The 23,853-nt window shown below is 49.2% G+C and overlaps 1 long non-coding RNA gene across 1 annotated transcript; it reads left to right on the top strand.

Moving 5' to 3' along the window:
* The first annotated feature begins 18,468 nt into the window (after positions 1–18,468).
* On the top strand, positions 18,469–22,732 carry LOC131584999 (uncharacterized). Its single transcript, XR_009278836.1, has 3 exons — positions 18,469–18,631; positions 21,232–21,377; positions 22,431–22,732. It is a non-coding gene; the product is annotated as an uncharacterized LOC131584999 (long non-coding RNA).
* Positions 22,733–23,853: the final 1,121 nt, after the last annotated feature.

Raw genomic sequence — 23,853 nt, forward strand, 5'->3', positions numbered from 1 at the left:
TTGGATGCTCATCCCCTGGTCCCTCAGCACTGTAAACCCACTGCTGTCACCTCCCCAGCTCAGAACAACAGGAGCTTGGGGGAGACAGCCCCAAGGGAAAACTTTCCAAACCTCAGTCCACCAGTGTCTGGGAGAAATCCTTGTTTTCCAGCCTTGACACAAGCATGTAATCACTGCCCTAAGGTCAGACTCCCTCCTACAAAGGAGGATTATTCATAGAATCATTTAGGCTGGAAAAGATCTCCAAAATCATTGAGTCCAGCCATTAACCAGCGCTGCCAAGCCCACCACTATCCCATGGCCCCAGGTGCCACACCTGCTCCTGGTGTTTCCCACCCTGACTTTCCATAAATGAGCTCAGGACAGCAGCCATCAGCCCTGTGCACTGTTAGTACCAAAACAACATCCAACATAGAGGGAACTGCCCCAAGACCTCTTCCAGACTTGGAGGTTCCTCCCTCCCTCTTGCCACTGGCCCCAGGACCCAGCAATGTCCTACAGCAATCCAGTTTTCTTGTCTTCCTTTAACAGCACTAATTACCTGCTCACACGCTGGGCTGAACCATTTTAATGTTTTAATCCCACTTCCCCATGCTCCTTCCTCTGGAAAATGAGTACCTGTTGTGGGGAGGGAATTTTGTGATTCTTGCACAAAAATCCCTCCCTGTGCAGCAGCAGCAAATCCCAGGCTGTAGCATGGATCTTGTGTCTCACCCCTTTCCACATGAACTCCTTCAGCACCTTGTCTGCTTCTGTCGCTGCCTTCAGTGTTTTCACAAGACTTTTCTTCCTCTCACCTCAGCCAACAATAAACTTCACATTTTCTGTAGGAGAAGAGGCTCTTCCCTCACCTGCCCTGACCCCTGATTGCCCTGGGGTTGCCTCCACACCCACGAGATGTGTTTGATTTGTGTGTTTGCAGGTGTTGGGTGATTTGGATTATAAAACTTTACATACGATTTCATCCAACCCTGAACTCAACTGTTTGAGCACCTGTCAGCTCAGAAACTTCTCCAAGCTTCCTGCTTCAAAACCTTCCCTTTTCCTGAGCCTACCACGGTGGACATGGATGTTTGGCAGAGTATTTTCCTCTTGTACATCTTGTCTTCAAACACCTTCCACGTAGTGCAGCACTTAGTACACGTCATGCAGCTCTCTTCAGCTGCTCCATGCACCAAGTTAAAATCCAATCTTATGCCAATTCCATAAACAAGCTTCCAGCTAGCATTTTCTCCCTAATGTCCTCTACTCCCTGCCTGGGCACTTAAAATCTTCCATTACTCTGCTCTTTCTACATATTTTATTGTTTGCTCCAATCATCTCACAGTCCAGGCTTTTTCTCCTGTAGAGGAAAGGAGAGATGCTTTCCCCATCTTCCCATTTATTGCATTTTTATCTCATAAAGTTTGTGGCTAAGCACATACTCATGGTCAAATCCTTCAAGTAAAACTGATGTATATAAAATATTGTACAAGCAGCAGTGATAACTCCATTAAGGAAGGCCCCAAATCTGCATAATTCCACTGGCTTCTCTGGAGTAAGTCTTCATAGGAACCAGGATAGAGGGAAAGTGTTTTCAGCACTGGCCACATTAGAAATTGCTATTTTCAGGTCCTATTAATAAGCTTGCAAAATGTTGTCCTTTGGGCTGAAATTGCCCATAATCAGCACCTATCCCACAGTGATTTCTCCCTTGTTTGGAAAGTTTGTGCAGAATTAGGAGATCTGCTTTTGAATACAGTTAAGAGGAAAATTCTATTTTATTTTTTTTTAAGTCTTTCTGACCTTTTTTTCTTGGCAGCTTTACAGCTGAATTGGCTGTGGTTTGAAAGATGCAATTTGGCAGGAAAATAGCCCTCATTGGGGAGCAGTGCAGGGCTTTGTATTGCAGGAAATTGGGTTTGATTTGCCCATGCTACAAGTATTCAAAAATTGCAATCCAACCATATGCAGTGGAGGGCTTTTGCTAAGCTGATTAGAGGACATGGAGACCAGGGAATAGGAGTCTGCATGAGCCAGAGGAAAAGGGAGTTCCTGAGGGATGGACAAGGGGACCCCAGCGTGGTGGAGAGGGATGCTCAACTCCTTCCACCTTCAGCACAGAATCCCACAATGGGTCAGGCTGGAAGGGACCATGGTGGGGTCATCTGGTGCCACCTCCCTGCTCAGGCAGGGCCATCCCAGAGCCCAGGGCACAGGATTGAGTCCAGATGGCTCTGGAATATCCCCAGGAGGAGACCCCACAGCCTCTCTGGGCCCTGCCCAGGGCAGAAGTTCTGCTCCTGTGCAGGGGGAATTGCTGGGCTCAGCCCCTGCCCTGGCTCTGGTGCCATTGCTGGGCCTGGAGCAGAACCTGGACCTGGAGCAGAACCTGGGGCTGGAGCAGAACCTGGGGCTGGGGCAGAACCTGGGGCTGCTCCGACCCTCCCTGAGCCCAGGGATGGACAGGGATGGACAGGGATGGACAGGGACGGACAGGGATGGACAGGGACGGACAGGGATGGACAGGGATGGGACAGGGATGGACAGGGATGGACAGGGACGGACAGGGATGGACAGGGATGGACAGGGATGGACAGGGATGGACAGGGATGGGACAGGGATGGACAGGGATGGACAGGGACGGACAGGGATGGACAGGGATGGACAGGGATGGACAGGGTCAGGCAGGGATGGACAGGGACGGACAGGGATGGACAGGGATGGGACAGGGATGGACAGGGATGGACAGGGACGGACAGGGATGGACAGGGATGGACAGGGATGGACAGGGATGGACAGGGACACCCAGGCATGGACTGGGATGGACAGGGATGGACAGGGACAGACAGGGACGGACAGGGATGGACAGGGATGGACAGGGACGGACAGGGACGGAAAGGGACCCACAGGGACACCCAGGGACAGACAAGGCTGAGGGTCCCTCTCAGCTGGGGCACCGAGATGCTTTCCTGGGCACTGAGATGCTCCAGGCCCTTCCTCAGCTCCAGCAGCTCCTGTCCCTGCTGTGCTGAGGAGCCAGGACAGGACACAGCACCCAGAGGTGCCTCCAGGGCTGGACACAGCACCCAGAGGTGCCTCCAGGGCAGGACACAGCACCCAGAGGTGCCTCCAGGGCTGGACACAGCACCCAGAGGTGCCTCCAGGGCTGGACACAGCACCCAGAGGTGCCTCCAGGGCAGGACACAGCACCCAGAGGTGCCTCCAGGGCAGGACACAGCACCCAGAGGTGCCTCCAGGGCTGGACACAGCACCCAGAGGTGCCTCCAGGGCTGGACACAGCACCCAGAGGTGCCTCCAGGGCTGGACACAGCACCCAGAGGTGCCTCCAGGGCTGGACACAGCACCCAGAGGTGCCTCCAGGGCAGGACACAGGGCAGGATCACATCCCTTAAAGCACAGCAAAAGCAGTGGCCCTCCAGGGCCCCAGAGTAGCCAGGGGTGCTGAGCCCAGGGGGACACAGGCAGCAGCAGAGACATCTTTTCCTGTGCTGGACACAGAGGGATGTCCAAGATGCAGTCCCAGTGGTGGGGCTGTGTGTCACAGCCCTGACAGAGGGACAGAGGGACAGAGGGACAGAGAGACAGAGCTCTCTGGGCACACAGAGCAGGTGCTCTGCAGAGGGCAGGAGCTGCTCCTTCGTGTGTGGCTGGGCTGGAGAAGGGCACGAGGCAAAGAGGCAGCACAAGATGCCTTTAGGTCCTGATCCCCCAGCTCATAGCTGTGGTTTGATTTTTTGTGCTGAACAGTCCGGTCTCTGCACCCCAATTCCAGTACAACCATGTTATTGCCATGCACAGGAGCCATCCTGCTATTTTCAGTGGCTTTTTCCTGCTTATTTGAGACCTTGTAGGATTAGACCCATACTGCATGATGAAATAAAATTTTTCCCTAGGCTGCCTTGAACACTGGGAAAACTGAGTCTGCAGCAATAAACAGAATCCATATTTCTAATCCATTTTAAACCGGAAAGGAGACTTTTCACAAACTTCTTCAGCTCTGAAGATTCTTCAAATCCTCTTCAGTCCCTTTAAATATTAAATCATTCTCATGCACACACCAGGCACAGCCCATCTCAAAAAGCAGGAATACCAGCAAATCATATTCACATGCACATTCTTCAGAGCAGTTGTTAAACTTGTGGGTGAGCTGACTGAATTAGTGGAACAGAATATTTGACTAAAATAAAAATATCTTTGGGCCTGACAACTGGAAATCAGTTTGCAACAGTGATTTCTGATAGACAGTTGTACTGCATGAGCAAATTCCATGCTTTGGGAAAAAAAATCAAGAGGCAGGATGAATAAGAGGTACAGTTAATAATAACCAGGCATTGAAAAAATTATCCTTCTGAAACACGGTGCTGGCCATCCTGGACTGCTCAGCTCTCTTTGACCCAGAACTGTGTTTTCCTAGCAGAAGTAATTAGGTTTTAATTCAGATGTAGTTTCAACAGCCTTCTTTCAAGCTGGCTTGTAGCTTACTCTGAAAATCTCCCAGCTGAAACCAAAGTGTGGGGATAAACTAATGAGTGACCATATAAATATATCCACATAGAGGGAGGATTTGATTAAATTGAGTTCTTTGCATTACAAACACCTTCCACAGTGATTTGCTAGGGAGATGAGGATGAGATGTTGCAGGACGAGTTTATCTGATCCATGCCCTGCCCATGGACTTCATCATTCATGGCCACTCACTGAGATGTGCAATTCATACTTTTTTTTCATTCTGCTTACCAATACTTTCCTCCTTCTTCGCAGCAGGAGGCCACACAAAGCACAAAGAGGGAGGCAGTGCTATTCCTGCCCCGCACTGCAGCACAAATCCCATTAACTGCACTTTTGGCAGTGAAGCCCAATGAGGTACGAGCATATAGGGCTCAAAGCTCTTTAAATATGCAGGAAATGTTCCCCTAACAAGCCTTCACTACTTGGGAGCTGCTCTGCGAAGTTCCAGTGACAGAGGAGTGGCTTTTCTGAATTCAGTGTCATTGGGATGGGTGACTGTGCTTGGGGCAAAGGTGGCAGCAGCTGGTTCAGCCATGTGAGGGCTGGGGCTGCTTTTTAATCCAGTTCTGAGGAAATCCTGCACCTCCAGGAGTACTGAATATAGTGGCAAGGAGGACACAGTGCAAGGAGGATAATGTTATGCAGATTGATTTAACTCAATGAAAAACCTACTCCAGGACCCTCTGAGATTACACAGGTGGTCATTGAGCCCCTCCTGTTAACGCCCTGTGGCTTTGCTGTGTGGCTGCACTGCTACCATCTCACAGTGAATCAGATCCATGGTTCTCTTCCTTGGCAACCTCCTCCCCTGTGACAGTGGACACGTGGAGACAAAGCTACAGCATCATTTCCTGCCTCTCCACCTATATCCTTTAATTTGGACCTGAAGTTGTCTTTTACTACTTGTCCTCAGTCCTTGGGGCACAGATGAAGAGCCCCAGGCTGGGTTTCTGAGAGGAGGTAACTGGTGCTCACAGCAAGCAGGGGAAGAGGAGCTCAGATCACCCAGCCCAGCTTCCCATGGCCATGCTGTGCTTTGGGATCCAGATGTATTAAACAGAAGGTGGGCTCAGGAATGAAACAGCAGCTCTCAGGACCAGCCAATCCAGGTTATATCAAATTCAGAAATGGCTGCTGATCCAGAGGAACTGGAAAGAAGAGCCCTCAAGAGAGTGAATTTATATTCTGAGCTTTTGCTTCTCACTCACAGCTGTCTGAAAAACATCACTCCCCCCCGCCCTGAGCTACTCAATGAGAGGAGCACAAGGAGAAGGAACAGCTCAGATCTGGATGGGCTGTTTGTCAGGTATGAATTCTCTCATCCAGCCACTCTCACTTCTATTCAGCACATGTAATGAATGTCTGAAAAATCTGGAAATTTATGTTCAGATCAATGGGAGCTGATTAATTACCTAAGATGTATTCAGATAACAGAGTTGAGAGGAAAAGCAAAGGCAATGCTTTCAAAAATGCTCAATGAAGTAAACCAAGTACATTGCGAATATGTTTAAAGGATAAGTGCGAAGACGACCCAGGCAAGCGAGGAATCAAAGAAAGGAGACATCCAAAAGCCAGTCTTACAATCAACAACATAGACATGAAGAGAAAAGAAATCTCTAAAGCTATTAAAAATCTGGAAACCTATTAAAAATGGATTAAAAAAGGTACAAGGAAATCAAATCAAGAGACATGGAGTGGCACTTGCGAAAGAAACCTTTAACAGAATGGAAAAATTACTCTGTGATCCAAGTGAATTTAAATAGTGGCTCCAGTCAGGATGGAGAACAGCACTTTCTGATTTCACAGGCCAACAGCTAACAGATGGAATGTGGCTGTGCCTTCAGCCCATGGGAGCACTCCAGGGGTTCATCCTGCCTGTCCAGCTATGGTGTCCCCACCTCAGCAGATCAGTGATTCCAGTGATATTTAAAAATCCAGGCCCTGCTCTGCCTCCTGCTCCAGCAGCAGCAGCAGCCAGCCCTGCCTGTCTCAGAGGTGTGTTTGGAGTGGGAAGAGCACCAGACACCAGAGCAAGGGAAGGGCAAGTGAGAGCTGCACCTGTCTCCCAGCTCCTCCCTGCACAATTAACCCTCTCAACACCAGGAGCTGCCAGGGGCCCTGCAGAGATGCTGTGCCCAGCCTGCACTGCTGAACACAGCTCGGCACCATGAGGATTTAAGCTCTTTGTCAATGGAGCAGACTCTGAGCCATGCACATGGCAGAAAGCCGAGTCAATATTCACACAGAGAAGCTCATGGGTTGATGTCCAGTCTCAAAGCACAGCCCTTCTGCAAAGAACTAACATTTTATCCAAAATGTGATGGGGAATCTCTTCTGCTGCAGCATCAGCTGCCTTCTAGAAATGCCACAGCCAAGCACCAATACCTGGAGTGAAAGCAGATCCTTGTGGAGGTTAGAATGGACTTTACCAGCTCTGCCCCTTCCAGGTAAATGTTGCCCAGATCTGGCTTTCTTTTCTCTCCCAGATGAAAATCTACTGGCAGCTCTAATTTTCCCCACTTTCTCACAGTTTTATTTTGTCTGTACAAATATCAACACTAACACCCAAAACATTACTTCAGTGGCAAAGGAATAATAAAGTTCCCACAAACCAGGTGATTTTCCTAAGAGAATCATGTGAAAGGTTAAACATTCAGAGATACCAGGGGCACATGAGTGGTGACCATCATTGCTGCACCTCCAGAAGAAGCAACCAGGCAAGTCTGGCTGTGCTGCAGGAATGCTGAGCCACATCTTTCACCTCCTGCCCATCCCCTTCTTTCACATCCCCCTTCCCAAGCAGAGGATGAGAAAAGACCTCGAGCACCCACACCCCACAGCCCACCAGGAATGTCTCCATCTCTTATCCAAGCCAAGATTTAGTTTCCTCCTTCCCCTCATCTTCAGAAGACTTTCCCAGATCATTACTGCTCTTCTATTAAAAATCCTCTCATAACTTCCCAAATGCTTTCATGGCCTGCATGCTACATTTGTTCTTGTTCCAAGACAGTCCTTTAGCTTAAGTAGTTTTCTTCCTCCTCTGTTTTTTCCCCCTTCTCTCATTGCACTCAGGTCTCTTTTGGTCATTGTTTGCTCCTCCCTCTCTCTGGGCAGATGAACTCAACCCCTTCCAGAGCCTTTCCCATCACTGTCCCTCAAGGGGGGAGAGGTGTGCAGAGCTCCTGGCCACCCCTGGGCAGGGATTCACTACTCACACTCTCCCATTCCTGGGAAAACATTGCCTGGGATAAGCCTTTCCCAGAGCTGCACCATCCCCTGTGACAGATGAGAGGAAACAACTTTCTCTCCTGCTCTGTCATTTCCAAGTGATGAGGCCCAAGCTCCAAGCAGAAGTTGTGTTATTACTCCCAGCGTGCACAGCTCTGCACTTTGTACTATTACATTTCATTCTGCTTCTATTACTTCCCTCGTCAGCATCATCCAAGTGTTTTATTTGTTATATTTGATCCGATTTTCCATTTACCTTCGGGTCTTTAATTATTCTTTCCTTGCAAATTTATTCTGAGCTTTGCATACCGTTGATGTCTCTAGTTGCCTGGATCATTTATTTCTTCTTTTAAAACAGGAGAACTGGGCTTGTCATTTTCTCTGCTCGACTTATGTATTAAAAATCCTGGAGAGTGGACTCATGATTTCATGTGCCAGTTCTTTTAGGAGTCTGGGTTGGATTATTTGTTCCCCCTGGCTTCAGTGCATTAAAGCTCATTCAGTTTTGCTTTCACCTTGGATGCTGAAATTTCCATTTTTATAAGTCTCATGCCCATTACTGATTGTCCCTCTGCCCTTGTGTCCTGCAGCAGCCTCTTTACTAAAAATTTAAGCAAAGTACTCATTTAGGATTTTTTTTTCTTCAACTGCTTTTGTTTTTTTTCTTTATTTCATCCATCTTGCTTTCTTTTTGTCTGTGTGACTTAAGTTTTTTTATCTAAAATATATTTGTGATTTGTAACTCAGCTTGAGTTTTGGCAAGCCTCATTTTAGTCTTGCAGGCTCTGCACTCTGAGGGAGTTTTTTGATTCATCTCTTCCTCTATCCCTTTCAGGTTCTCATTCCACCCCCTGCCATGGCAGGGACTCCTTCCACTGTCCCAGGCTGCTCCAAGCCCTGTCCAACCTGGCCTTGGACATTTCCAGGGATCCAGGGGCAGCCACAGCTGCTCTGGGCACCCTGTGCCAGGGCCTCAGCACCTCTGAGTAAAGAATTTATTCCAAATATCCCATCTATCCCTGCCCTCTGGCAGTGGGAGCCATTCCCTGTGTCCTGTCCCTCCATCCCTTGTCCCAAGTCCCTCTCCAGCTCTCCTGGAGCCCTGTGAGGCTCTGGAAGGTCTAAGGTGTCCCTGGAACTTTCTCCAGTGCCAGGAACATTTGCCATAAATTTGATGGAAGAACCTCTATTCCCAGAGTCTGCAGGTGACCACAGCCCCTCTCCCCCTGGGAATACTCTATACTCTATTTTTAACATCACTGGGTAGCTGAAGAAAAAGCAGACAGATTCCCTTCTTCTGTTCTTATTTTGTAACAATAAGAACAACCTCATTCCCCCGCTCACCCAACAGCAAAATCTTAGGGCAACATTAAAATAAAAACCAAACCAAGAAACTTTTCTGAGAAATTAGCAACCTTTTCCCGTCCACACGTGGTTCCTGTGGTTGGAGTATTATTTAAAAGAGCTTAGGTTACTGATATTGCAATTTAGATCTGACAAAAAAAAATCCCTCTGCCAAAAGCTGAGGTTTGTTTTCTGCATTTCTTCTGGCTGAAGATTCCTCAGGTGCCTGCAAGTGCAGTATCTCTGGATGGGCTCTAAATAGCCCAACCAAAGAAAGAAAAAGCAGTTTTAAGTAAGTTTTAAGGGGACCAGTGTCAGAGAAGAGAGCCTGGAGAGTCTTGTTCCACACAAAGATATTCTGCAGCAAAATGGGGCATCCTACACCAGCCATCCTCATCTTCTCTTTTGTTTGAGAGATGTTTCTCATCTGGTTTAGGTTGTTTGGGGTTTTTTTTGGTTTTGTTTTTGGTTGGTTGGTTTGATTTGGTTTGGTTTTAATGGGATTCATTATTTCACTGAAATATTAAGGCTAGGGAGACACAGCAGAGTACACTCATTCTCAGTGTCCAGTGGAAAGCATTTCTCATCCCAGGGAAAAGTGTCGACATGTCAAAGACTTTCCCAATTTATACTGAGAGGAAACCATTTTAAAAAACACTCTTAAAAAAGAAGAAAGCATGATATCCCTGAGCTCAGGGCCACACAGACCTGGACCTAGTTCTGGCTTTTCCTTGAGCTAATCTAGCACCTCATGTCCATCCCAATCCCATGTTCCCTCAGGATTCTGCTGTCCCCAGTGATTTTTAGATGTTCCAGGAGGGACAGGAGCCTCCTCGTGTCACACAGAGCCAGGGGAGCAGAGCTGGGGGTGACACCAAGGGAAGAGTGAATTGCAGAGGGTGTGGGACAGGGATGGATGGGAACAGGCAGCTCAGGGAGAAGGGCAGACTGTGGGAGCAGCAGAAAGGGGTTGCTGAAAGGCAGGGGAGGATCCTATCAATAGAGAAACACATGAACTTGCCATCTCTGGTGCCCAGAGATTCCCCAGCTCTTGATTTTCCATATGGGGGATCCCCACTGAGGATCTGGGGGTCCAGTCCAACCCCAGCACTGCTGATGGTCCTGAGGGTCCCCTGCTGCTGCCTCCTGCCAGATCCATCCTGCAGATCCCTCTGTGGATCTCCCAAAGGCTGAGCCCAGCCCATGGCACAAAGCTGCCAGGACAACCTCATAAATCTCTGTCTTTGGAACGTCAAGTCAGCTCTGCTGCAAAAGGGAGCAGAAATGAGTTCTTTAAATGCATTTGGTTGAGAAAAGAGTTCTAGTTTTTGTTTGACCTGTTAACTTCCTTCACAGTGAAATAATTCCTTTACTAATGAGGTCCAGCCCAACTTAAGAAAAGAAAGTGAGTTCATTCAGCATTTGTTATTCCTCTGATTAACCAAAAATGTGATTTTAGGCAGCGATTTTTCCCTATCACACCTCCCAGATGTGATTATTTGCCACTCAATACAAGCTTTTTCTGATGAAATCCATCATGCACTAATAAAGACTGGATTGGCCTTGACAACACCAACTTTTGCTCCAATTCATGCAGAAACTACCAGAGAATGATCTTAGGAGCACAGGGAAGTTTTGTGGGCGCTGTTGGTGGAGCCTGTGGCACCCCTTTGTGTGGGATTTTCCACAGGCTGCATTAGTGCCAGCACAAGGCTCCATCTCAGAACTCATCACTCTCTAATTTACTGCAGGTCCTGCCATAAATAATGCATCCAGTGGGGAGCTGAGCAGCCTTTAGTGGAGTAATGCACTCAGGCTTCTTCCTCCCACAGAGGGCAAACCTCATGCCTGTGCGGGAGAACTTTTCCAAACCACCTCAGTGACCTAGGCTAGGATAGGAAAGACTCTGGGATTTAGATCTTACATCTCAGTCAAGATATTTATATCTCTGTCAGGCTATTCCTTCCTTTATTTTCAGGAAATGCTGTCTGGAAAGCAGAAAGCAGACAAAAGATCTGTTTAGATCTTCCATGGGTGTGAGACGTGGGGTTTTCCAGTCACTCCAGTGAGGACCAGCAGTGGAGGGGAGGACAAGAATGGTCACAGCTGCTCTGTCCCCAGAGAGCCTCAGGACAGCAGCAGGCTGCTCTTGGCAGGGATGGGGATGAGGACTCATCACAACCTTAGTCTGACACCTGCAAGACGTCAAAGTCAAAACTGGCTTGGAGAAATGGGGTCAGAAGATTTGCTAAAAATCCATTTGAACGCCTTCTTTTCCCATCCAAGAGGATCCAGGTGATCCAGTCTTCCTGCTCCTGCATTGCCTGTGTAGTGAGGATGAAACCTGGAGCTCCTCCCACAGAGCTGTGCAGTCTGTGCCTCTCCAGGTTTGCAGCACAGGGGCGGTTTTAGTGACAGACTGGATATTTTTGGTGTCTGTTCCACCTCTTCTCTCTCAAGAATCTGAAGAGATCTTGGCTGACACCTTCCCTGCCTTGGGTGTTGTTTTGCTTTATTTTTTCCCTCCTTATTCTTTCAGTTAACCCCCTCTTGTGTCCCCTTACAAAACCCTGATGGAGCTTTGGCCTTTCTACCCACAAACACGCCACAGCTGTGTGGGGTTTGTACAGTTCAAGATGAATAATGGAGATTCCTTGGAGTTTTCACACCTTTCCTTCCCTTCACTGGCATTTCAATGCTGCCACAAATTTCTTGCAGCCTTCCAGTCTCTGACACAACAAGCTCTCTTGCTGCCTGTTTCACTGGGGGCTGTTTTGGCCTCAAGTCCCCTCACATCCTTCACAAGCGTGGTTTGTTCTTTCTGTTCACAAAGTTTCCATGGGGAAGAAGAGGCATTTCCCCAGACCAGGGACCACTTGTGGATGTGAGGACCCTGACACCTTCAGAGTGTCCCCAAGGTGTGAAGGCTTCTTCTGGGGAGTGAGCTGAAGAAGCAAATCAAGCGAGTTCTGTTGCATGCTCTACTTGGCCTTCACCCTGGAAGGTGCTGTGCCCATGCCTGGGCATAGAGCAGGGATGTGCTGCTGAAGGTGCCACGTGCCCAGGGATGATGTTGGTGGCATTCTTGGGCAGAGATCCTCAAACCAGAATCATTTTTGCCCAGCATGGGCTGTAGGGGTGAAACAAGGCCATGCCCACACCCAGTGAGGCAGAGCCTGAAGGCCAGTCAGACATTCAGAAGCTGATTTTTGACGGCTGCTCTGACAAAAACCCTTCAAACTCTCCTAAAAACTACCATAAAGTTGATGTAGCTCCTCAGGACCCTTGAGATGTGTTCTCCTGTTTGTATGACAGCGAGTTCAACAACAACATCTCCTCAGGCCCTGAGAAGCAGCCCCTGGAGGTTGCTCTTGGGGTCAAGTCTGAGATCATCAAACGTCAGGGGCACCCTCAGCTGCCCCCTCCAGGCTCCACACGCTCTCCCACCTTGCCCATGGCTCTGCTGCCCCACAGACCCCCCATCCCCAAGGCTGAGCCCTTCAGCTGGGGCTGTGGGGCAGGGTCCCACTCTGGGACCAACTGGTATCAAAATTCAGCCACTGGAAACTTGGGTTGGAATCAAATCCCTGGTTACACCATGAGAGCCTCCAGCTTATTAAGCAATGAAGGAGCAGCCCAGCTTTGTTTGAGAGGGGATTTAGGAAATGTAACAAGCTGTTTTGCTGTTAGATGCTGAAAGGAGAAGAACAGAGCTGTAGTAGTTGTGTTGGTTGGTTTTTTTTTATTTTTTCCTGCGTCCCTTTTTATCTTCTGGCAGCCCTTTGTACAATTAAATAGCTCCACGGGGATGCCATATGTTGCCAATAGTTTTACACTTCTCAGTAGTGGGAGGCTGGAACACTTTCCAAATTGACATGATAGGAACCCATTACAAAATCCTTCCCTAACAGGAACGGCTAAATGTTCTGTCAAGGAACTGAATTAAAAATAGACCAAGTGCTATTGTTATCTCCCCTAAAGAATGCACTTGGCATCACCCAGGACGTGGTACATCTGGTGGTACATCTCTGCTCCTGGGAGCCCCAGCAGGAGCCTGGAGGGCTGTAAGGGGTGAGGGGCAGGGCTGGGGCCATAGCCCAGGGGCAGAGGGGTGGCTTTGGGACCTGCCTGCCCTCCTCCACAGCTGCTGAACAATGTGGTCCTGCCAGACCCACTGCCCTGGGCAAGCAATGTGCTGTCCCTGAGATGTCCCTGCCTGCCACCATGGGGGACACCACAGCAGGAGCTCGTGGGACTGTCTGTGCTTGCCTAAGCTCCAGGACCCTCCAGATAAGCTTTTTCCTGGTGTGCTGGAGCACAATGTCACCCAAGTGCTCTTTGGCTCAAAGCTGGGAAGTGTCAAATCTACTTCAGTGCTATCTGCTGGTCCAGCACACAAAATCTGCTCCAGATGGATTTTACTTCCCTGGGAGGGTGGGGAGTCCCTGGCACAGGGTGCCCAGAGCAGCTGTGGCTGCCCCTGGATCCCTGGAAGTGTCCAAGGCCAGGCTGGATGGGGCTTGGAGCAACCTGGGTGTCCCTGCCCATGGTATTTAAGGTCCTTTCCAACCCAAACCACTCTGTGATTCTACAATTCTATTAATTTATTTCCTCACAATTTGATGCCTTCACAAAAATAGACATTTTTGCCCTCCCCCATCTCCCCGTTTTCTTTGACTGCCTTGTTCTTTATTTGTTTGCTCAGTGACTCCTCTCTGCAGGGCTGGCTCTGCTGTGGGACCCGTGGTGACACATCCAGCACACAGCTGTGGGCGGTGCAAGGAGGATCTCTTAATAACTTGATAACAGCTATTAAGTAAATACCACATACTGGAACAAAATGCTTCACTTCAACCTCAAACAGGGTGGGGTTAACTACCAGAACTGAGTTGTTTACCTTGGGCTGAAACGCCTGAGTAGGGGGACTTTGAAAATCTGCTCCCATGAATTACTGGTTTCCACAAGGGCTTCTGTTCCATGCTAGTGACAGCTTAAATAAGCAGAAGGATTTTCTTTTTGTCTCAGTTATGACTCTCCTACAGTCACAGAGCATCATTCACACAATCAAAAATTGCCAGTGTGCCAGGTACTACAATTGCAGTCAGAGCTGCCCCTTTATTTACTCTGATGCTGTGCTGATATTGAGTTAGATTTAAAAAAACACAGATTAAAAAAACCCTCTGTGATTCTTACTTGAAGTTTGTACTGAGAAACAATAAACCAGCAGCAAAATAACCAGGTGGCAATGTTGGGTCAGGGCGAATTGATCTGGTTTTGTTGCCTGTTGCCTGGCAGTGAGCCATGCCAAGGGATGAACCTGCTCTGGGGCTGTGTTTGTGGAGCTCTGCTGAGAGGAAAGGTGTGTGAACCTGACTGCACAACATTTAATGGGGTTTGGACACCTCTGTGAGCCCAGTGAACAGGTGTCTGTGCTTCCAGACCTCTGTAGGTCTCTCTGGAGCCGTGGCCAGGGGCCAGATGCACGGGTGTGAAATACAACCAGTGGCCTCCATGTGATTCAGACACCTGGGCTATTAGAGGATCAGTTGCCAAAACAAGGGATTTCTCATGAAAAATCCCCCAGAGGTCAGTACCTGGTGGGGTAGAGAGAGCATCTCCAGAACTATGCTATAGCCATGCCAGTTGGATAAATTAGAAGTTAGATGACAATATGCTCCATTTTTTTTTTTTCCTTTTTTTCCCTTGGGATCGCTTGATCAGATGCCACCTCAGCTCCTTCTCCTCCATGCATCCCACCACGACAGCCCACAGCTATAGGGAGGGCTGGTCCCCACCCTGTCCCCCTACTGCAGCTCCCCACGGAGCCTCTGAGGGCTGAGGAGGCCTTTGGGTCACCCATTTCTGAGGGGTGCCTTGGGTGGGAGCAGGTATGGACCCACCTGGCCCTGAGCCAAGTCCAAGCCAACATTTTGCCTTCCAGACAGGAGTAAGTGTCTGTAGGCTGGAGTAAATCAGCATTTCAGCCTCTGAGGCCAAATCCAGCCTCAGGCAGGTGGAGGATTTCAGGTCCCCTCGTGGAGGAGCCTGGACCTGGCTGCTCTGGCTCCCTCTGTGATGCTGCCAAATTTGAGCTGGGCAGAACTGAGCTCTTGAAGGGCTGCACAGAATTGGAGTGACTTTCCCCTCTTCTCTCTGGGCCCTTAGTGTGGCCAAACATGGGAGGATCGAGCTGCCCCTGGAGGAGGGAGACCCATTGTGCCTTTCCTGGGATGTGCAGAGCTGCTGGGATCCTGGAGGGGCTGTGGGGGAAACCTGAGCTGTCTCATGCAGGAGCTCAGGCTGGATCATCGAGTCCTGTCTCCTGTGAAGCTCAATGAATCTAGAAAACCATCTCCCCTTGTCATCTGTGCTAAGAGATTCACAGCACCTGCACAAAAGTGCTTTTATGTCTGCTTCATGCATATTGAGAGTTGACATTAGAAGAGGGGGGAAGAAAGAACAATCCATTAGGCTCTGTGCACTAAATCCTAGATTTCAAACTGACACATCTAAAAATACCCATGATATGAAAGCAGATACAGCATGATAATTATATACTGCAGGTCTATTGTAGCACGGTGTTCTATATGGGATTCCAGGAGCAAACCAGCCTGGTTCAAATGAGGAACCTTGCTGCTGGATGGATTAATATCAGCAGCAGCTAAAAAGCTCCAGACCCTGGACCAGGGCTCTTCAGTGCTGGGAGCTGGCACTGGGTGCCTCTTCCTTGCCTAGGTTTGATTAATTTCTTTCAAGAATCCTTTGGTGGCTGGCCTGAAACCACCAATCATTTTCTTGGGAGAAGTGGTGAGCGTCTGTGCCTTCCCATTTTCTGGAGAGATTTCTTATGTCCTTGGATGTGGTAGAAAGAATGTGTCATGGAACTACTGACCTCAGGTTGGCATGGGGGAGCCACCCAGGCTCTGAATCATATAACCATGGCAAAGGATGAATTTGGTGTGTTTCGGGCAATTTCCTGTAGTTAAAAACGTCAGTGAAAATTAAGATTAAATTGTAGTCTCATTAGTTAATGATTTAGTTTTATATAAATAGAAGCAGTAAATCATGTTCATTATTGCATAATAACAAAATAATGTGTTTGTTTGTGTTGAAAATGATCTCCCATCCGTATCTCTGCATATGAAGCATTTCCCAGCTTTCCCACTCTGACTCAGTGACAACATGGGACAGATTTGCCTAAAAATCAAGTCTGCTGCTAGAAGTCTGCTGTCTGCCTGAGAAAACATGGAATATCCTTTTCATCCAGGCAAAACAGCAAAGGATTGGTTTGGAACCAACTATTGAGGGAGCAGGAAGGAGGACAGACCCATGCTGCAAAGTCCCTGGTGTCACCCGAGTGTCCCTGGTGCTGGGACCTGTGCTGGCATTTTGCAGTTTGCAATGATTCTGAAAGCCAAATCCTGGTCAAGTGGGGTTGAAGAAGGTCCCATTCCCTTTGTAAAGGTTCTTTGGGAACCTCTGGCTGGCTCTGCCAGCCTCACCTTCCACTTCCAAGTGGCCTGGTCACTGTGATGACAGCTGTGGGTTTAGCTGGTGGAGCCGGCTGGGATCGTCCAGATGAAAGACTCTATAAAAAGGCAAGTTATTCCCTGTAATTTAAAAGTATTGCCAACCCCAAATGTTAAAAACTTCTGAGGTTCCCAAACCATGAAACCAGCCAAACTGTCATGAGGTTTTCACTTTTAATTGGAAATCCTTCTTATTTTCCTTCTGGGTTTTGAGTCAGGGTTTGGGACCTGCTCTCATTTGCAGTGAAAAGTCACGATGAAGCACAAAATCTCTGGGTTTCAGAAGCGAAACCCAAATATCTCTCCATCACGTGTCCCATTTAGAGATGGGTTTTCTAAAATGTCAAAAGAGGGGGGAGCATCCTGACAACAGCCCCAGAGTGGAGCAGGTGCCCCTTTGCTTCCTGTGCGTGTCTCACACAGCTCCTCGCAGCTCTGCCCCCCTTCCAGAGGGGAACACGGACCCCCAAGGCAGCCTTGTCCTTTGCCAGGGAGAGCCAGGGCAGCTCTGTGGGAGGAAATCACTCCTCCTGCTCTCTGAGAAAACCACGTGTGTTGAAGTGGGTCGGAGAGAGCTGTGAAGTTCACACGTCCCTGCTGTGAGAGCAGGGGATGTGTGACAGGGAAGGTGCGGATCTCACCTCTGGTGCTGAGCTCTGCTGCCAGCAGAGGTGCCAGGACAGGGGATGTGATTGATGCTGGTGCTCAATGCCAGAATTGCTAGAAACCCCTCAGGAAGAGCCTCAGAGGGAGGTGATTGGTTTTTGGAATTGCTTGTTGCCTAGCAGGGATGGTCTCTCCCGTGTCCATCCCTCTCCTGGCAGTCACTTCTCCATGTTTTAGGGGCACTAAAAGCAAACACCACCCAACCATGGTGCTTCAGAACTGAGCTTTGAGCCTCTTTGTGTCTCTTCCTGTGCTCAAACCACAGGTCAGGCTCTCAGCTGTGCTTCAGGAGACACGCAGAGGTTTGCTCCCACAGACCCACCAGCTGGGACATACAAGCAAGGGTTACAGTCCCCTGCCAGGGAACTGAGCCTGGCTCACGTCCCTTTCCTCAGGAAATGTGGGAAGGCAGGTCCCAGCTCTCCTGAATCCTTGTTTCTAGCAGTAACTCCTGCATGAGGCATGGCCACGTGGCTGGGATGAGTATGTGGTGGGAGCATGAGTAGAAAATGGAACCTTCAGTGCCACACTCCCAACGTGAAAGGGCTGGAATGGGATCCCCCAACGTGCTGTGGGACAAGCTGCACCTCCGTGCCTCATCTTCCCCCTCTGCTGCTTCTGGAGACAGGGCTCTGACAGGCATTCCTGGGAAAGGCTGGATGAAAGGCAGGAGGAGCAAACCTGAGAGGACAAAGCAAGCCCAGATTAGCTCAGGAACCCCCCTGGCAGCACCAGAACCTGCAGACAGCTCTCTGAGGTGGGCAGCGGTGGCTCTGGGGATGGGATGCCTCGGCCTTTGGGGCTGCTTTACCATTACAGCTCTTTCTGTCAGGCTGCTTCAGCATCTGCCCAGAGCAAGGAGGATTTTTCCCCAACAGAGACCCTTTCTCTGAGCACTGACAAGTCCCAGGCCTTGAAGGAGGAGTCAGGGAACAAAAGGCTATAAGGTGGGTGAAGGCAAAACACAATTTCAGTGACTGTATAGCCCTAGCTCTCTCCATATGTGGTTTTTCTTGCTTTTCCTTCCAGGTTTCAAGAATCTGTTACAACAGTTTTTCCACTGAAACATCTATCCTGGCAGAAACCTGACTTTAGATACCATTATTTGTACAATTTCCTAAGAATACACACTGCTGTAAGGACTTCCCCACTTGTTTAAGGTCACTGACTCTGCCGTGCATCTCCCTGCCAGTACCAGGTGCATGTGCAACACAGAGAGAGAAATTCTTAGGAACAGGAGCTTTAAAATCAGTCCTACCAGGAAATTAGGACAAAGGGAGATTCTTCACCTTCCCTCATTATTTTTCAGAGAGAAGAAAGAAGTTGCAAAGCAGGAAGAGAAAAGGAGTGGTGTGAGTAGCAGAAAAGGAAAAATAATAAGGGGGAAAAAAATAAAAAGTGCATAGAGAAGGAAGAGAAGAAGGGGTAAAGGTGGGGGAAGGCAAAGCCACCTGTCCCCGTGGGTGGTGTCGGGGCTCCGTTACTCGATGGCTCTGCAGCAGGTGCTGCTTTGATCCCACATCCTGCCCTGCTCCGCGATAACGGCCCAGGGACCCCTGCCAAGGCCTCATCCCGGAGTTTATGGCCCCTTCCTTCCTCCAAAGGATCTCTGGGTGTGCAGCCCCAGGTACACGCTGTTTGTAAACCACCTGTGAGGACAGAGGTGTGCCGTTCTCCTGTGCTCGGGCTGGCTGAAGAGGGAAAGGAGGGAAATGTGGGAGATAAATGGAATAAAAATACCCTGTGGGTAAACTCCAGAAATCCCGTGTAGCTTGGCTTGCTTTTTATAGGATTAGCTATTCCTCTGCATCATCACACAGGGATAGATGTGCCAAACGAGCACAGATTACTGTCGCTATTAAGGTCACCTGCAGGAGCTACTCCGGATTCCCTCTGATAGCACAAACCCCGAGTCTATTCAAGCAACATAAAGTGAGGACAGGCTGTGACAAATTTCTAAGCTACTTCCCCAGCGTTTATCCCACCTCAGCCATGAATCCCCACTGTCAATGTGCTGAGCACACGGAGCAGGGGCTGCCAGGGTGGGCACGGCCAACATTCAGGAAAATCTGGCGTCTCCAGTGTTTGCCGACGGCAATGGAAATTATATTTGTTTTCTGATAAAAAGGTTGGTACTTTGCTCTTTCATAAGGTACTTTTAAAAGCAGGTACTCTGGGGAGGGATTTTGCTCTGTCCCTGCCCACAGAGATGACATAAAACCTTGTGAAGCTCCTGAATACCCAAAGACATCCAGATGCCCTGGCTGAGGGGAAGGAAGGTCCAGCCCAAATTAAAGTCCATCCCAAATGAAAGCCAGTACAGCAGAAGCTTCTAGGAATCTGGCAATGACTGTGTCTCACAAAGCATCTCACCCCTGAGAAAAGTGCTGATGGGCCTGGTGGCTCTCTCTGCTATCACATCTCCACAGTGGCAGAAGGATCCTGGAAAGACCATTTGGGATGCAAAGCCCGGCCCCATGTGGGGACTGGTTCCCTGGTGATTCACATGCTATGGGAGGAGTGGTGGTCCCCAAACCACTTCCTTTGGCTGTGGCACCAACGAGTTAATCAGAGAAAATTGACTAGGAAAGGATTATATTGGTGAGCAGTCTTTGCCAAATGACAGAAAAGAGATGGTGATTCATTTCAGGGGGTAACTGTAGTTCAAAGCTCCTCAGAAAAGGTTAACTACTTGTGACAATATGCCCAGAAATAATTTATTTGGCAGTGGATGAGAAAAGATTGAAAAAAAAAAAGTTGAATAAACTATTTTTGGATAGTGCTGGTGAGCCAGGACCAAGGAGCAGAACATACGGATGGGTCCATGCAGCCAAACCCTGATGGGGTGGTGGGTCCCACACACACCTGCACCCACAGAACATTGCAGGGACAAGCAGGAGCTGGCCCTGCCTGGATCCTTGTCCCTGGAGTGCCCAGCCCTGTCTCCCCTCAGTCTCCCCGAGTTTCCATGCTCCGTGCTGGGCATGGGGCCAGTTTGCTGGAGGAGCCTTGGAGAAAAAACCCTTTGGTCAAGGGGTAAAATTCCTTGGGAAGTGAGAGCTGTCATGCCAAGCAGCGGCAGAGCCGGAGCAAGAACCCCCTGATTAGTATTCCTAGAGCTCTGCACTTTTTCAGGAGAGAAGCACCTACATTTAGCAGCCAGAGTAAATATCAGGCCTTAATATTGTGTGTTAATAGACTCGCTTCTGCAGCTACTGATGACTGTAGTTTTGGAAAATTTATTGTTGCTATAAAATGAGTCTCTCTCTCTCTCTCTCTTCCCTCTCCCTCTCTCTTCTGCTAATTGACAAAGAGGCCCAGTAATTAAAGGACAATAAAAGTTTTCCAGTAATTAGTTTCTGTTGTTTGGTTACAGGCCATCAATTGTTCTTTAATAATACCAATCGTTAGCATGCAGTAGTCAGTGGGCTCTCAAAGGCTTCTGGGGCACAACCACTTACCAACACTACACATTCCATTCCCATGAGGGCATCCTGCATCCAGCGGGAGATTAACCCTCTCCTAGGATGAAGCACTCCTACCCTGCCTTCGTGTTTTGGGGTAAACAGCTCACATAGCTAATGACCAGGAGATGGCAATTAGGGGAAGGGAATTATCTGTACCTGGGGAGGAGCAGGGGGTAGAGCAGCTCACATGGCTGTGGGGCAGGGCTCTGGCAGCCTGGGCTTCTGCCTCTGTTGGGAGGCTGCCCTTCAGCACGCCCTGCCCTGCTAAAATTGGTGGCAAAATATTCTTTTCAAGGTCTGATTTTGCAGAGGGGCGTTCCCACTTCATTTCAGTGGGATTAAAGGATGAAGTACTTGTGGGGGTTCTATAAGGAAGATGGGGACAAACTTTTTGGGAGGGGCTGTTGAAGTAGGACAAGGGGCAGTGGTTTTAAAGTAAAAGAGGGTCAATTTGGACTGGATATAAGAAAGGGATTTTTTTACAGTGAGAGTGGTAAAACTCAGGCACAGGGTGCCCAGAGCAGCTGTGGCTGCCCCTGGATCCCTGGAAGTGCCCAAGGCCAGGCTGGACGGGTCTTGGAGCACCCTGGGACAGTGGAAGTGTCCCTGCCATGGCAGGGGGTGGAATGAGGTGAGTTTTAAGGACCCTTCCAAGCCAAACCACTCTGGGATTAAGTGACCATACAGGCAATAAACAAATCCCGGCTTCATATCTTCCTCCCTGAATGTTGCATTTTAAGCTTGAGGCTGAGCTTGTTTGTGAGATTTGGCACCCATCTAGTGCAGGCTGGAGACAGCATTCCCTGTTGGCCTCTTTTCCCTTGCTGGACCCAGCTGAAGCTGAAATGAGAGCAGATCCAGAGAGGCAGTTTCCAGGAGAGACCTCAGCCTGCAAAGATGTCAGGCTCTGATCATCCTACATCAAACTTTACCGTAAAATGAGATGCTAGTATAGAATAGGTGCTGAGAATTCCCTGATGGTGGAAGATCCCACATCCAGGAGATATTGCCCCTGACAGCTCCTCCTCTCTATGGATGGTGCAGGTACCTCAGCAGGCCTGGGTGTCCAGCCTGGACTGAGATCCCAGCCAAGCTCCTACCACTCACCTGCCTAATTTTGGGACAGATGAATTTGAGGGAAGTATTTAACAGGCAAAGAAAAAAGTAAATCCTTCCCTTCCACAAGGTTTTTCACAGGCACCCTATTTATACACCTGACTCACAGTTCATTTGAAAGCTGTCTCTCAAATTAAATCCTTCTTTGGTTCTGTGAATGCTGACAATCTCCACTGGTGTTGCTGCTTTTTTCATCACAAGAGTCCTTTGGAAGCTGTGGTTCCTGGAGCTGGGCCCTGCCCAGCAGTGTCAGCCACCAATCAAAAAATAAACCTCAGCATTGCAGAGAAAAGGTTTAAAATATGATCCTCAAAATTCAGAAAGAAAACTTAAAGCCCCTTCCCATCCTTTATTCACACTGAGATACAGATAAATACTCATGGATTGTTTTTGTAAGGCAGAGACCCAGTTTGGGGAGATAGAACTCCCAATTTCTGAATCCTCAGGGCTGCTGTAGAGGAGAATTTTGCATCACCTCCTCAAGCTGCAGCTTTTCCCTAACATTCACAGCAAGCTGGATTTACTATTTTGTTCTCATATTTCATTTTCTTCTCCTTGCCTCCTGCAGCTGGTCCAGTGGGAGCTGGAGAAGTTCTCCAATGGTGTGATCCTCAAACACACCTCCCTGATGGAGCCTTTATGGACAGCTGCTCTCAGGGATGGGGTTGAACATCAATGGAATCCAGTGGAAGCTGTTCCCAGGGGGTAAAAAGGATCCCTGCTCCCAAGCTGGACTCCTCCCTGGCCTGGAGGAGCTCCTCTTGTGCAGGCAGCTCCTGCCCTGCCTCTGCCTGTCTCTGCTTTCCATCAGAGATTCCTCACGTGCCGCAGCTGAACTGCCTGGTAGGCTCCCATGAATAAAACCTTGATTTTGCCTAATCAGAATTTTCTGACATTTCCTGGAAGATTCCCAAAGAGCACTCACACTCTTGAGGAGCCTGGATCCTGGATATGATTCCTGTCCATAAATAGCCAGGCTGAAGTTCAGTTAAATAATCATGGCATCCAACCGTGTGGCCCCTGCCAGAGCTTGGCACTGGATTGTCACCCTGAGCCAAGCACAGCGGGTCGTGCTGGGGCATCTCAGCCTTCCCTTGGTCCCTCTGGCCACCATTTCTGCTCAGCACCTCTTCTTCATTGTCTCCTTTGGCTCCACTTCCTCCTCCTGGGCACACTCTTGCCCCAGGAGGTGCTAAGGGACACCAGCCCAGATTTCCCTCAGCACTCCAAGGCTTGGGGAGGAGCTGTGGAGCTGCTGGGGAGGCTCCAGGGTCTGCAGGGACATGGATGAAATGTAGGCAAGTGCCATGAAAGGCTCCCAAGGCTGGTTCACCTTGCTGCAGGGCAGGAGGGAGATGCTGCTGGTGCTCACAGGGCATTGCCTTGGGTCACAGGCACTGGGCTCTGCAGTCCCCTCTAGTGCAAATGAATACTCAGCAAAAGCCATCTCCCACACAGACCCCAAAACCTTTTCCACACAGTCCTTGGCAATGGATTTGCCTGCAGCGAGTCCGGGTGAAGCTGCAGGACTACACTGAGAGACCTTGTCCATAAAAGCATGTTTCAAATTTAGTTACAACTTCTCCCCTCCTCGTTTCAGGCTTCCCTTGGCCCCACCTTGGCACAATCTTCTGAGGGAGCTGCTGGTGTCCCCAGGAATCTGGGCACCTGTCCCAGCCTGGAGAGCACTTGTAGATGGACACCAGGAGCTCTCTGGAAGGACCACGAAGAAATGAGCCCAGGGCCACTGCAGGGCACCCTCCATCCTCCCTTCCTGCTCCAGCCCAAAGAGTGCAGAGGTCCACAGACACCTCCTGAGGGACTGAGCTGCTCTCCCTCAGCCATGGGAGACCCTTCAAGTCCTCTTTAAGCACCTGCTTTCCTATCTGTCTCCTACATACTCTGGATTAGACAGGAGCTGAAAATCATAAGCAGAGAAACAACTCTTTTGGAGCATCATTCCTCATTCCTCCTCTTTCTCAGCCTCCAAC

The sequence above is a fragment of the Poecile atricapillus genome, chromosome 15 (assembly GCF_030490865.1).
Source record: "Poecile atricapillus isolate bPoeAtr1 chromosome 15, bPoeAtr1.hap1, whole genome shotgun sequence".
NCBI classification, from domain to species: Eukaryota; Metazoa; Chordata; class Aves; order Passeriformes; family Paridae; genus Poecile; species Poecile atricapillus.